We start from the raw sequence: 14,646 nt of genomic DNA, 5'->3' as shown, positions 1-14,646 counted from the left end.
GGGTAGGGATACATGTCACATGCATAAGGCTGTGTGAGTGGTAGAAAATTTTTTCATAGATGTATTAGTTGATCATATCAGAATCGTGGGTAGGCTGCTCGAATTCATAGGAAGGAGATTGTTATGAACAGGGTTTTGATAGTGAAATTAATGGTATGTAGTTCTGGTATATATGGGCTGTGGAATGTGCCAAAGAATAAAATTGTTCTGAGAATATTTATGATGATGATGTTGGCATATTTGGCTAGGAAGAATAGGGCAAATGGGCCTGCTCCATATTCAGTGTTGAACCAGATACTAGTTCTGATTCTCCTCCTCTTAGGTCAAATGGGGCTCAGTTTGTTTCTGCTAAGGTTGAGATGAATCGTATTCTGGTCAATGGTCATGCAGGGAAGATTAATCATAAGTGTTCTTGGGTAATGATTAGTGTCAACAGTGTGAGAGATCCATTTATTAGTAGGACTGATAAAAGGATAATTGCTAGTGTTCCTTCATATGAGATTGTTTGAGCTATGGCTTGAAGAGTTCCAGTTAAGGCATATTTTGAGTTTGAGGTTCATCCTGATCAGAGGATGGAGTAGACTGCAAGGCTCAATATAGCTAATATGAATAGCACACCTCAGTTTATATTAATAAGTGGGTATGGGATGGGTAGGGGAATTCATATTGTTAAAGCAAGTGTTAGGGCTAAAATGGGTGAAATAATAAATATGGATGTAGAGGATGTGAGTGGTTGTAGTGGTTCTTGAGTGACAAGTTTCATGGCATTGGCAATGGGTTGTAGAAGGCCATATGGGCTTCCATAATTTGGTCCTTTACGAAGTTGTATGTACCCTCATACTTTTCGTTCTACTAGGGTTAAGGCCATGGTGAGAAGGATAGAAATGATTAGCAAGAGAATGTTGATTACACACATTATGTTAGGGAGATGAATTGAACCTCTGGGAATAAAGGCTTGTTTTATGTAATTACCAGGCTCTGCCACCCTAACAAGCCCTTCTCTTGGGCATGACTTGAAGTCAACTCGTTAGATTAAGATAATATCATCTATTAGTCTAAGGTGCTTCATAAATAGTCCTTATTTCTTTTGTCCTTTCAAACTGGGGGAAATTATTTAATAGATAGAAACCGACCTGGATGACTCCGGTCTGAACTCAGATCCCATAGGACTTTAATCCTTGAAGAAAAAAACCCTCACAGCTGCTGCACGGTTAGGATGTCCTGGTAAAACATCAATATGACCTCTCAAATAGGACTGTGCTGTTGTCCCCAGGGTAACTTGTTTCATTGATCAAAATTTTTTGGATCAACAAATAAGATATTTTGACTGGCAAGTCTAAGTTTATATCACTTGGAGTTTATTTTGTTCTCTGAGGTCACCCCCAACCTAAACTGCTAACCCAAACAGAAGTTTGTTATCCCTGCCCAGTTAGATTGAATTTCTTTGGGCTAGTTAATTCAAGCTCCAAAGGGTGTTCTGGTCTTATTTTTTCTATCCCCTCTCTCTTCACAGGGAGGTCAATTTCACTGATCATAAGGAAGAGACAGTTAACCCTTTGTGTGGCTGTTCACCCAAGTCCTTATTTAGAGAACAAATGATTATGCTCCCTTCGCTGGGTCGGGGTCAGGATCCCGTGGCCGTTTAACAAATGTCAGTGGGCAGGTCCAATACTGGAAATGCTAGAGGTGATGTTTTTGGTAAACAGGCAGGGTTTGCCTTTGCCAATTCCTTTTTCTTCTTTTAATCTTATCTTAATTGCATGCCTGTGTTGGATTAACAATTAGTTTGGTAAGTGATTTATTAGATTAGTTTTATTTTGTTATCTATCAGTGGTTATCTGCTCTGATACAAGCTTATGGAAGGAGAAATCTTGTTACTCACGTTAGCAGTATTGCTTCTATTAATAGATTAAATGAATGTTAGATTAGGAGTTAAATATTTTTGGCATTAAATACTTTAAATTTTAATTGCTTGTAATATATTTAGGTTCTATGACTTGAGGAGGGTTATGGGCGGTGTGTGCATGCTTCATGGCCCAATGCAATTAAGCTTTCTGTTCTTAATTTACTACGAAGTCCTCCTTTGGTTTTTAGTTTCATAAAAACTTTTGTGGGTGTTGTGTTCTTACACAGAAAATGTAGCCCATTTCTTCACATCCCATGGGCTACACCTTGACCTAACTTCTTTCTGTGTAAGGTTTGTGGTTTTTTTTCCTTTTTAAGTGTTTGCTGAAGATGGCGGTATGTAGACTGAATTAGCAAGGGGCGGTGAGGTTTATCAATTACAGAACAGGCTCCTCTAACGGGGTATAAAGCACTGCCAAGTCCATTGAGTTTTCAGCTGTTGCTAGTAGTGCTCTGGCAAATGACTTTGTTGAGTGATTTTATGTGTAGGGTATCTAATTCCAGTTTGGGTTTTAGTTATTGTGTAGTCAGAATTATTAAAGTCACTTTCGCAGCTTATTTTTGTGGTAATTGTAGCTTCTCATGGCTTAGTTAAGTCTTAACTTTTGTATGGAAACATCTTTAACATGTTTTACACCAAATGACTGCAGTGGCTGGCACAAAATTACCAACCCTATTTGAATGTAGCTTGGTTGAACTTTCATTCATGGCTTAATTTATCACTGCTGTATCCCGTGGGGGTGTGCTTGAGCAAGGAGTTGTGAGCTACTTGTATAATGTACTTGATACCTGCTTCTTTTAATCATTTGTGATTTGAAGGGCATTTTCCATAGGATGCAGAGGCTTGCATGTGTAATCTTACTAAGAATTCATGACAAAGCCAGGACCAAACCTTTGTGTTTATTATGCAGTCTAATGACTCATGTATGCATTTTCAGTGCCTTGCTTTATTTATTAAGCTACATTAACAGGTGTCACTCGTGATATTAATTTATGTTGTGAAATTTAAGTATTGCTTGTTTAGGCTTAGAATGGTAAGATTATTCAATAGGGGGAAGTTAGATTCTAAATTAAAATATGCTGGTGTTATAAGTGAGATTATGTAGTCAATTATATAGAATTTTAGATGTTTAACCTTCTGTTGCATATACGTAGTTCTGTTTTTGGGATTTGGCAGGACAACAGTAAGTATTTATACCTCTTAAGGTTATGGGGGTGGGGTTTGGTTTTTTTATCTGTTGTATATGGGTATATGATGTTGGTAAGTACTGTTCAATTCAAGTCCAGCTGCAAGTTATTTGACTGTGTGAGACCTTCTGGTACTAGCTGAGTGATCTCACTTTTCCCCCTTAAAAATTAAAAGATACCAAATGTATGACACCACAGTCATACTAATCAGCTGATTAGTCATTACTCCATCGAGATCTCTCTGTAAGTAAGTAATTACTTTAGATACCTCCCAGAACACACTAACTAGAGACACGGCCGGGAGAGAGCCATATAGAGAGAGAAAAGTTTCCTGAAATAGTTACAAATGAAAATGGTCATAGCATTTACCTTGCCCTTCTCTGTGTCCATACTAGGGCCAGAGTTATTGTTTCTCAGGGAAGCTGCACCAGGTCCTGCATTTGAGAGAGGCCAGAGAAGGGATGGGGGTTTATTATGACTCCCATAGCCTGGGGAAGGGGGGAAACAAACAAACCTCCATGTCTTCCACCATCTTACACTGCTTCCTACACGCAGTTCCCTTGCGAGAGACAGAGGGTTTCCCACATGCCTCAGGTGACCCCTTTGGATTAGGGGGAGACCTGTCTCCTCAGTCTTAAGGAAGCCTCTACAAAGCCTTGGTTAGATATGTGATAATCATCCAACTGTGGAGAGGTCAGAGATCAACTAAGTGGAAATCAACAATGAAACAAGGGGTTCCTAATATATATTACAGGAAATGATGACAGATTAAAAATTAAGAATGCTTATATCAGTAAGCCATCAGCATGAATAGCACCTGTCCTTTCTACAAGCTATGGGTGGATTATTCAGATGTTCTGTATATTATCTGCTCTAGGTATCTGACAGGGGAATATGTTAAGGTAATTTCTGTTCATGAATAAAGAGACTAATACTTGTAAACTTTTAGCATGACACTACCTAATAAAATGACAGTAGAGGAGTGAATTATACAAGGATTCACTTCCCTAATGGGGTACTATAGTTCACAATACAAAAAATTTTTGTATTAAGAAAGAAATGTCTGCTTTCTTAAAGCAGATTTTCTATGGAATATTTATCCACAAAGACAAATCAAGAAAGCTTACCAGGACATATGGCCTCTCATCTATAATTCATGTTCTTTTTCTCAAATGAAAGAAAAACACAGCCTTCAAGATGGAAGGGGCCCTGACCCATGTCCGTTCTCAAGCCCACTCTCCAGTTAAATGTAACAGAGAGGTTGTCCAGGGGTCCACAGTCAGCAGAGGAGTGTGAGCTCCACCACTCACAAGGGCCAGACCCAAAGAGCCCTGCTGCCTGGGGGCACCTGAGGAAACAGAGTCCTGTCACCTCTGTGGGACAACCTGTTTCCTCTAGTAACCTCTTGTGATTGTTTCCAGGAGAGACAGCGATTACCCACTGGAAGAAGAAGCCGGTTGTAGGGATGTTGCAGCAGAAATTCAACTGCTGCATTTCACAACGTGCTTCTTACCTCTCCACGGAGGGATCTCCCTGTCAGGTCCTCCTGGATTCCTCTGGCAGCTCTGTCTTTGGATTTCTTCCAGTCTTGGAAGATTGAGATGAATCAGTTTCACTAAGAATTACCACACTCAGGCCTCCACTGGAAAACAAACAGCCTCGCCTTAAAAACCTCACAATGCCCTTAAAAGAAGTCTGTCAAAATCCTGTACTTGTGTTTCAAGTGGGCCACCTCCCTGCTCTTCTCCGTCATCACCCTCTCCAGATCAGGAGCCCTGAGATATGGGAGAGAAACACCCACACGTTCGGCTGTGGCAGAGTGTGCACAAGAGGAGGAGAGAAAACGCTCTTACCCAGTTGTCCCGAGCTGCCTTCTCCTGAAGAGTGATCTGAAAGAGCCAGCACATGCATCAAAAACCCATGCTCAGAGAGTCAGGGGTCCACGGATGGTCTGCATTAGGTGGCAAAGGATTCAGAAAACACTGGGCAGAACACAGGCTCCCTGGAGTCTGAAGGGGAGCTCTTGCTGCTGCAGCTGTCCGTGCATGTCTTCTGTTCTGTTCCTGGGACTGACAGTTGCTTTCATCAGGTGGAGCCCCATGTGGAGTAGGGCTTCAGTCTGCCCAGGTTCCTGTTAGAAGAACTGAACTCTCATATACAGTTTGCCATCATATAAGGCATTTTTCACATGATTATCAAAATACAGTAGGCTCGAAGCTAGTGCTACATCAGGTCGTATTCACTCTTTGATGCCTGTGGGGATCTGAGCTGGTAAGACCTCCTTACCAGTCATGGCAGCTCCCTCATTTATCCTGCAATGAGTATCTTTCATCAAAGTTTGATTCCCCTTTTCCTCATATCCTTACCTTCTTTCTCAGGGCTACAAGCAGGTCTCTAAAATGGCATGGTCATATTTGTTGATGTAATTTATCCTACACCAAACTGCTTCTTAAGGTTTATAATAATTTATACCACCTCCAGAAGCACGTTCAGGAACCACGTTTCCACATAGTCTGGCCAGCACTGGGGATCAGGAAATCTTTAGTAACTTATTTTTTAATTAATATTTTCACCTGAACACCTGGAAAATACATTTTTGTACATAAAATCTCTATATAAGTGTCTTCTGAACAGTGGTGTCTATTTGTGTGTGAGTTGGGTCTAAACATCACACAGTTTCAAACTAAGCCATCAGGCGTTCTGTGAGCTGCTGGTGTTAGGAGCTGAACTCGCTTGTAGTTCCCTATCTCTCCTGCAGCCAATTTCAGTTCTCCCCTGCTCACATTCTTTCAGTCCCAGCTTCCTAAGAGGAGAAGGAAACATCTATTACCTGGTACCCCACGTGAAATTCTGCCTTTCTTCCCTTCCCAGAATGTGAAGGCAGGACTCAAATGTCCCCACTCATGTTCCCCATAAATGGAACATCCACAAATCCAATCGCAGGGAAGAACTGATGCCCCCCCCCCCCCAATAAGGGACTAAAAACAATCAGACTTCAGCCTGCTGGCAAGTCTTCAGCAACTCTGAGCTTCTCTTCACAGCTCTCTATTCCTACTCATCAATACATCAAATAAATATAAAAAGCACACATGAGATGCACTATGTGTCCACCCAGGCCCAGGCTCTGGTGACTGGGAAGGCATATGCTTATTTCATTATAATGTAGAAAACCAGGCCTGATCAACTCATCACTACTAAACATAAGGATGAAGCATGGCTTCCTGACATGTCTAGTTTCTCTTGTGAGCCCCGACTTTTCAGTTCAAGCCTGGGGCCATGACATTGCCATAGAGACATCTTTCCTGGACATGGCGCCATTAACACTGGGCAGTTAACTACTGGACATTTCCTACAGTTCCCAAGGAACTCCTGCCACCTACCTCAAAGGCACTAGTTGAGAAGAATGCAAACCATGCTGAACAACAAAAACAATGATCTGAATTGCTCCGCTGTCGGGATATGAATTCATCTATACAAATATGTAAGAGAGGATTCAGAATTCAAAAACTTAATTATGGTAACAGCAAAACCTATCTGCCATGGTTAAGTCATTATGGAAATAAAGGAAGCAGTACTTTATGTATGTGATACTTGCTTTGAATTCAGCCTGGTATAGAATGGAATGAAAGGGGAAACCAGGATGAAAGAGGAACTGGCCAAATCAGTGAACAGGAAGTGGACATTCCAGGTGAAACCATAAAAATGAAAAAGAAGGGGGGGATGATTATACCTTCTGTTCAAAAATGGCTATTTTTTCTGCAAGTTCTGCATTTTCCTTCATGCAATTCTTAATCTTCTCAGAAAATTTATCTAAATTAACCAAAAAGATAAAAAGGCAATCTCTAAGATTAGTACCGAAACCAATAAAATCAGATTACCCTCTGCATCAACAGCAAAGGTGTATGATCTGGCACTATGGGCTCATGAAACGTTTGAGCATTACTGAGGTCCCTGAAAAAAGCATGTTTCAGTTAGTAGCATTAAATGTTGGAAACAAATAGGAAAATTAGGACCTCATTTCAATGAGGTTAATCTTTTGGGGAAACACAGTAAAAGCTCTTAGCCTAATATCCCATCATTAAGCAGCACTCTTCTTAGAAAATACAAGCAGTTCAAATTGCTGTCATCACCAGCGGAGAAACAGAAAAATCAAGTACCTATTTCCTTATATTCTGTCCCCCATTATCAAAAAAACAAATCAGTGCAATTAATTTAAAAACAAAGGTCAAAAAACAAAAATAACCCACCTAAATTCTTCCAGGTTTTCCCCCACTTTCACCCCCACCCCTGAAAAATAACAAGAAAGTAATTATTCTAAATGTCACTTCTTTGGTACTCAGAGGCCTCCAATGTCTTCCTGCTACCCAGCAGAGTCCCGTCCATGAAAACCAGAGTGGGATGCTCAGGGGAACATGGTCTTAAAATCAAACACACTTGGGCACAATCTCTGCTTTACCACCTAGTGGCTAGAGGCCCTGGCTAATTCCTTATCTTCCTAAATCACAAGATGTTGAAGGGCCAAAATGCAAATGTCACCACCTGCATTACTGGTGAACAACACCCAGGAAACGCTCACCTTATAAGTGGATAGCACATGTAAAGCACCCAGAACAGGTCCTGTGACTCCAGAATCTTCTCACATGCACTACATTCTATTGTTTGACCCCAAAGTGCAACCTGACCTATCTGTACAATGGGAGAGCTCTGCTGCCCAGAGATCACCTTTTCTATTCCACCAATGCTGTATTCACCATAGAAACACCAGCATTTGAGGACCTACTATGTGCCGGGTCACTTAATCACCACAGTCCCTGAAGCCCATACACAATTCACGATCCCCATTTTGCATCCTGTCCACTTCCACTCACTTTCCACTGGCCTTAGCCTCCCTCCCCTCAAGACTTATAACACATGCTTTTTAAACATCTCTTGTGACATACACTTTGCCTGGCAATATTTGGCTTCATCTCTAAGCCTTGAGCTTCCGGACAGGCTCAGAGAGTGCCTTAATTTGTACATTTCCCCCAATAGCCAGGTCATGCCAACTTACTCCTGCCAGATTTCACACTCACAAAGTCACTGGCTTCTGAAACATTTCTAACCAGAGGTAAACTCATCTGCTTCTCTCTAACTGTGCAGTCTGTTCCTCTACCTGGTCACCTGTCTCAATTGGTGGCAACTCAACCTCTGCTGTCACTGGGGCTGCAAACCAGGAAAAGTAACTGTCAAGAGTTAAGGGGCTAACCAGACCAGATAAGTCAATGTATTAACTTCTAGCTGGATTAGAAACCACATCAAACAGTTCTATCAAGAAAAAATTACCAGGAAAACAGAACACTGAAATCTTACCTTCAAATACTTGAGTCTATAACTAGAAGAGGGAGAAACAAAATTGAATTTCATGGAGAAACAATATTTTTTAATAAAAATATACTTTGTGACAAAACAGTCAAAATCATAAGCTAATGGTATTATAATGGTGTCGTTCAGCAAAGTAAATTCTATAAATTAAGAAGCCCTTCAAGGCATCAACCCCCTAATAGAGGGTTACAAGGATCAAGGCCTCATGATCCCCTGCACCTTTCCATGTCACACCTCTATGATACCTGTCAGAAAATCCAACTGCTGAGGATGGGACTTTGTCTAAGACCTCCAAGCAACAATTAGCACTGTAAACCCTTGCCATCCATTTCTGCCCAACCCTCCCACTCTGACATCCATTCCAACTGAAAGCAAAGTCTTCACTGTCATTGACCTATGTGCTGTATTCCTTAGTATTTCATTTGATAAGGACGGACAGGATCATTTGCATTGTCCTGTAGATAACGGCAATACACCTGGACTGTAACGGCCCACAGTTTCCAGAGTGCTTCCTCTTTCCTACAGACCTTAGTGGCTGATTTGGATCATACAAAGTGTGTTGTGGGCTCTCCTTAGTTACAACACGTAGATGATTGGCGTCTCTGCTCCCCTCCTCACACCTCTTCACAGGAAGATAGCATCCACCTAAGAAACCTTTTGGCCTTAAAAGGGACATATGGTCTCCAAAGAAGAACTGCAGTTTGCTCAAACTCAGCTTAGGTATTTAGGTCACCTGATTTCAGAACAAGGATGACATCTAGATCCAGGCAGACTCAAGGCATTCTCAATTTCTCATGACCTAAAACTAAGCACCAATGACCAGGATTTCCTGGACTGGCTGGCGGCTGTCGACAATGGATTCCAAACCTCTCATAAGGCTCAGCCGCTATATGCTTTACTAAAAACTGACAAACCTAGTACAATTATTCAGAAAGAGGGGGGATGGCATAGCCATTGAAACCTTAAACAAAAGTCTACCAACAGCCCCTGCCCTCGGACCTCCTAATGATCAACTTCCCTTTTTCCTCTGTGTAACAGGGAAGGAATGCCCTTGGTGTGCTCACCCCAAAACACAGGGACCACCATCACCCCATAAGGTATTAGAGTCAACAGGTAGATGCTTTGGCTGGGGGATACCCCCCTGCCTCAGCGCCATTCCTGCCACTGCCCTCTGGGATAAGGCCACTGAAGAATTCATCACAGCATCCCCTTTAACCATCCCTGCACCCCATGTAGTAGAAGCCCTTCTGAACTCTCCTCACACTCAACATTTTCCAGACAGTCACCTCACCTCCTATGAAATCCTCCCGGTTACCACTCCTCGCGTAACTCTTTCTGGTTCCAAAAGCCTCAACCCAGCCACCCTTGTCCCCTCCTTCACAGATGAAACCCCCCCCCACAGCCGCTTCACACTGACAGATCACCTGTTGACTCCCTGTGACAATTTTCAGCAAACTGCTCTGACCAAAGCACACTTTTCATGCTTTCCTGATGGTTCTTGTTTAAAGGAGGCAATGTGCTTTGGGTAGCTAGCTCATGGTTTTGGAATATGGAAGCAATGAAGTTTCCTTCCTTACAATGGGGATGAGATTAAAAATGGTTGCTATGTCCAGACTTTATCAGATGGCATACTTTTGCCTGCAGATCTAGCTATTATTAAGGTCCCAGGGATATTCTGCCCTTGACTCCCTGGAGGCCAAAGGAAACCACCCTGCTGATATTTCTGCCCAAAAAGCTGCTCAAAAGGAGATTGAGAGCCAGACCTCTGTCATGTTCTGAAGGGATGTCCTACCAAATGGCCAGTTTTACAACACCTACATCGTACATTACTATCCTCTAACCTCACAATTGGTCCAGCACCATAACGGCAATACTGGGACTCAATTGGCAAAATCTGCAGAGAATTTCCAACTACCTGGGCCAAAGGCATTGCCAATACTTCTAAATCTCAAGGCTGTCCGCTTTGGAACTCAGACTCTCACCCATGGAGACAGTCACTGGACATCCATGCATTCCACCGCTGCCCGTTTTGACCCGGAGTTGAGAAAAGGGGATATATTTCACTAATGCAAAGATCTAGTTGCTTCTATTAAAATGAACCATGTTGTTGTAGACAATCCTTTCACAGTCCACTCCCGGGGACAATTATCTTGACCATCACACCTGCAAACTGGAGATTCTCTCTATTGGGAAAGACACCTCCGCAGAGATTCTCTTCAACCCCCCACCTTGAGAGGCCCTTATTGGATACTGCTAACCAAACCCTGTGCTGCCAAATCCCAGGGAATGGACTCTTTGGTCCATGGGACACATTTAAAGAAGGCACCAGACCCTGACTGGACCTGGACCCCATCTGGTCACAAGAACATAGATACTTCTCAAATTGAAAGAGAAAACATCTGCAGAGACAGCTTTCCCCACATGTCTGGACCAGGCCTGCATTCCTTTTCTCACTGTTGCTCCTCCTACCTCTTTTGTGCAAAGAACATGCCTTTTTCTGCATTTCCCAGTCTCTTGCAAAAGGAGGAAATCCTTTGAATTTTGACCTTTCCAGTAATAGCCTCATTTTTATCTTGTGAGCATTTCTAGAGGCTTAAAAGGTTCAGAATTCAAAAGTCTTTCTTTTACCCAAACTATTAACCACATCCTGTTTTCAATCCAAATGTATGGTTTCTGAATTTACAACATAACAGACCATTTTTGATAACACAGAGTTCCTCAACAGTTATTCTGAAATAGCAATACCGTTTTGAAATGTCCCGGAAGTATTCCTATTCTTGCAACAAGTTCTTTAACTAATGCCTCATGTTCCTCAGTGTATATATGTTCCCAAATGTGCTCGGTGATTTCATTCAGTGCACTCTCGCAGTATTTCACTGTTTTGCTCATGGACACTTGAGGAAGACACTTTCAGGAGGTACACGTGACTCTGGCTTTGCCTTCATAGGAAGAAACCTGTCTTCCTTCAGATAAACAACTGCCAATAAATATTTTCAGTTCGCTCCTTTCAGACCTAGGGTCCTGGGTTAGAACCAACACATGGTTTGGAATTGTCATCTTGCTTTTGACTCTGTACTTGCTGTCTGTCAATCCTTTGTAGAAACAGTGTCCCCAGTGAGGTGATGCTAGCTCACTGGTCTCAATCTTGAGCAGATACAGACTTCACACAGGAAGTACATGAGAGTTTCTCCCTTTTAACCCTCCCAGTTCTTCAAGTGTCACTTGAGTAGTTTACAACTGTGATGCACATTTCCTCCAACGTGAGACATGCCAACCAGAAAAAGACCTTGCTGACACTAAAACACAAAACCACTAAATACAAAGAACTTGTCTATTGATCGGAAATTCATCCAAGGAAACTTTTTTAAAGTTTTTATTTAAACTACAATTACCTCACATACACTGTTATATATTCATTTCAGGTGTGCAATCTAGTGATTCAAAACTTCCAGGCAACACCTGGTGCTCATCACAAGTGCATGACTTAATCCCCATCACCTATTGAACCCATTCCCCCAAACATCTCCCCTCTGATTACCAACTGGTTCTCTATAGTTAAGAGTCTGTTTCTCTTTGCTCAATTGTTTTATTTCATAAACTCTACAAATGACTGAAATCATATAGTATTTGTCTTTCTCTGACTGACTTATTTTCCTCATCAAGGCAAAACATCAGAAGCAGTAAATTTGAAAAGTAATGGGAAATGTCACAAAACACAACTAGGTGTGGTTTTTGGCAGGGGAACTCTGACACACTACCACTCCACAAATAAATTGGGGACCCAACAGGAAGACATGGACTTGACATGCACATGGATACTCCACTATTCCAGCTACAGGAACTCTATTCTCATCCCTCCATTCCCCCGCCACCTCCTCCAACAGGACTCACCCACGAGAAGTCACAACGAATTGAACTACCAGATGCCTACAATGGACTTTTGGTTGCTAACAGCCAAGATGCTCCCTTTTCACCTGAAAACAGTGAGCCTCTCTGATGCGCCCCAATGTGCCTAAGGTTTAGTCGCTGCTTCTTTGTCCTACATTCAATTCTCTTTCCTTCCCAAACAAACCCAACTTTTGTTGATAAATCCCCAAGAGTTTCTACATTTAAGGTCACAAACGGGATGGCAGTTTGTGCTTTTACTGGGGCTCTGGTTCCCGCAGAACTTGGAAAGTGGGTCTCACCTCATTATTCTAGAATGTCCTGAGAATCAGCAGTCAGTGCATTCAAGTCCCAAGTGAAGGCAGCTCATCTTTCTCTGATTTTGAGTCAGGATTTCTCTGCGGAAACAAGCCTGCATCTGTACCAACCAACCGCAGCATCTCTGATGTGGCGTCGCAGGACCCCTCAAGCCACGGCTCCCTGAGTAAAACAGGTCTTGTTCAAATACCCTCAGGGAAAATGAGGACTGAACCAGGGGAACAGCCCCCAAAATGCAAGCGACTGTGCTGCTCACTTACCAGCATGTCCTGGGAAGCCGCCCAGAGCCGCCCCCTCAGCACTCAGCCAACAAGGCAGCTTCTCTGCCTACCTCAGGAGACGACAAGTTGCTGCAAAGCACCCGGGTGGCAAAACCTCCTGGAAATGAAGTTCTGGCTCTCTGAGGGGCAACGTGGTGGTCCTATGGCACCACTGGAAGGCTTTCTTGTCCTCAGGCGCCCTGGGTCAGAAAAGCCCATGGTACGCTCTCTGCCAGCCTTTGGTGACACATAGGTGACAGAGTCAATGCAAACCTAGAGAGAGCTACACATCTGTTATGAATTTACTGCATGTCTCCTTAGATAATATTTTCAATAAAAAGTGCTTTAGACATGACAGATGGATGAAATCATTCCATCAGTCTGGTAAGGAACCTATTTTACCTTCAAATACTAATTGCCATCTCTTCACAACCAGAAGAAGACTTAGTGAAGTATGATGTTTCTGTTTGGATGTAAGACAAGGCTGTGGGGTTTGATACTGTCCACCTTCCGCCCTGCATCAGGATCCACAGTGGACATGAGGATAGCAATCCCTATCCTGCTGCACACTGCTAGCTAGCTCCAGAGGGAGAATACGGACCTTATTCTCGAATACTTTGGGTTGAGATCAGCAACGCATCTGTGCCAGTTCCACACTGCAGGACCTGGGGCCTGGTTTTGGAACATGAGCAAGGCCCCTCTGATACAGGAGGAATGCAGCAGGGACAGGGGCATGGAGGGAGATGGCTCAAGTCACCTCCCCACAGTGTAGGCTCTAGAAACTACCTCCCATGCTCTCTGTCAAGCCATCTCTCTCCCTGACATTTTCTGAGGCTCGGCCCCACAGCCCCAAGCAAAAGGAGGGGTGCCCATCATCCCTCTGTGAAACGGCCTCTGCACAGCTCTGCCCCAGAGAGGTTGGAGCTTTGGGCTCAGGGAAATCTGACGCCCTGGATTCCCAGCTTCTCAGGTCCCAATGCTCAGAGCGCCTAGCTAGACCTCCTCGTCCGTGGTCCATGGTCCACCTCCACACACCTAGACCAGCAACTGCTTTTCATCCTTCCAACTCCTCTTTGTCTCTGTTTCTCTCTACCCCCACCCCCTCTCTTGGTTCCTCTCATGTTCCAGGACTTGCCCAATCCCCCCACCACCCACTCAGTGTCCCTCTCCCTGACAGTCTCTTTCTCTATGTCTCCTCGGGCCCTCAGGCCTTCTGCTCTGTGCAGCCCTGTCCAGGACCACCGCAGGGGACCACTTCTCCTGTCTCCCCCTCTCTCCTGCCATCATTCAGCCCAGGCCCTGCTCACAGGGCATGACAATCCCATTTACGAAGGCTGCTCAGGCTGACCTTGACTGCAGCATGGCAGTTACCCACCTCTCCAGGGCAGAATGTGGACAGACAGACCTTGACACCTTGGCCCAGCCATGACCCCAACGCTGCTGGAGGATGGCTGCTTCCACAACCTGGAGAGAAGGAGGGCTTTGCACGATCCAGGAGCTCTGGTGCAGAATGGACTGCAGTAAAGGACCCAAGAAGCAACAGACGCATACACCCAACTCCTCCTGAGTGGTGAGGGAGGAATGTGTCTCCTGTTATTGGCCTCTGCCCTGCCTATCCCTCAATATGGAAACTGTGGGGGATTATGGGGCATCAGGGGTCTTTTTTTTTTTTTTTAATTTTATTTTATTATATTGTGTTAATCACCATACAGTACATCCCCAGATTCCC

This window comes from Ailuropoda melanoleuca, chromosome 10 (genome assembly GCF_002007445.2).
Source record: "Ailuropoda melanoleuca isolate Jingjing chromosome 10, ASM200744v2, whole genome shotgun sequence".
NCBI lineage: Eukaryota > Metazoa > Chordata > Mammalia > Carnivora > Ursidae > Ailuropoda > Ailuropoda melanoleuca.
Note: the sequence above shows the minus strand (reverse complement) of the source record.